Below are 1,428 nucleotides of genomic sequence, written 5' to 3' on the forward strand. Positions count from 1 at the left end.
TGATTATATTAAACAAAGTATAACAAGAAATGAGGTATTCATGCCACATCCAGTTGCTGTATTATTGTGTACAATATGATGCTCTGCTAGACATTTTTGTAATAAAAAAAGATATAAAAGATGTCATAAGTCAATAAATAAAATAGCTACAGATAAGCGGCTTTCAGGCATGATAGCTATAGTGTAACGCTATCATCTGAGATATCTTTTGTTGAAATTGCACAAAGTGTTAAACGTTGTTAATTGAAAGGTTCATGGTGAAAAGGTTTAGTCATTGTAAATATTAACCAGTTCCCGTGAGATCACAGAAGTTAAGCGCTGTCGGGTGTGGTCGGCACTTGGATGGGTGACTATCCAGGACGCCATGCGCTTTTGTCATTTTTCGGGGTGCACTCAGCCTCGTGATGCCAATTGAGGAGCTACTCGACCGAATAGTAGCGTCTTCAGTCAAGAATACCATCTTACGACCGGGAGAGTGGTGTACTGACCCCACGCCCCTCCTATCCGCATGCTCCACTGAGGATGACACGGCGGTCGGATGGTCCCGATAGGCCACTCGTGGTCTGAAGACGGAGTGCTTTTTTTCATTGTAAATATTAATTTCTGTATTTTGACAGATATTGAAAATATCCTTGTTTCGCTGGATGTGCCTCATTTATCTGAGATGGCAGATGTCTTCGATATGCGTTATTATGTAACTGTGATTTATCGTCGAATTTCTAAGAGATATAAGAAGCCATCTTCAAACTTGTCTGACACTCCTTCAGCGCTAGTGAGTCATTTCTTCTTCTAAGCGAGCGACTACTGTCCAAGTTCCCCCATACCAGTATTTATCTACATCCGGTCTTTCACTGACACCTGTTCATCTGGACTCACCTGTAACAGCTGCAGAATACGTTCTGCTCGTCGGTTAGCGTTCAGATGCCCAAAGAAATCCACCTTCCTTTGTACCAACTGTAGACGGGCGAATAAATCGCGTACATATGCATATTGTTACAGCAGGTTGAGGATCTTGAGTATCGTTCCATTTGAGATGGCGCATTGGGTGAGTAGCACTCAAGGAGAATACCTGGGTGGTTTGGAGAACAGTGTTGGAGTGTGGAGCACTTGAGCAGGAGGCGTGTTACTAACTCGGTGAAACAGGAGGCTGAGTAGATGGTGACACTTACTGTAGGGCTGTTGTCTGTTCATTGGAAATGTGTTGCATGTTTACGACAGAATCGTCATTAACAGTTGAGGTCGATGGAAGGTTTTGCAGGTAATATCATGCTGCAGCGAATTCTTTGAACATTTTTTAGATTGGCAGATGAACTGTTTCATTCTCCTGTTGTATACATATGGACTCCAGGTGGATCTCAAAGTAGCGAAACTGGTTTTTGTTCAGCTTTAGCTAATGAGTCAATGGAGTCAAGTAGATGATGATAATGG

This window comes from Schistocerca gregaria, chromosome 8, assembly GCF_023897955.1.
Source record: "Schistocerca gregaria isolate iqSchGreg1 chromosome 8, iqSchGreg1.2, whole genome shotgun sequence".
NCBI classification, from domain to species: domain Eukaryota; kingdom Metazoa; phylum Arthropoda; class Insecta; order Orthoptera; family Acrididae; genus Schistocerca; species Schistocerca gregaria.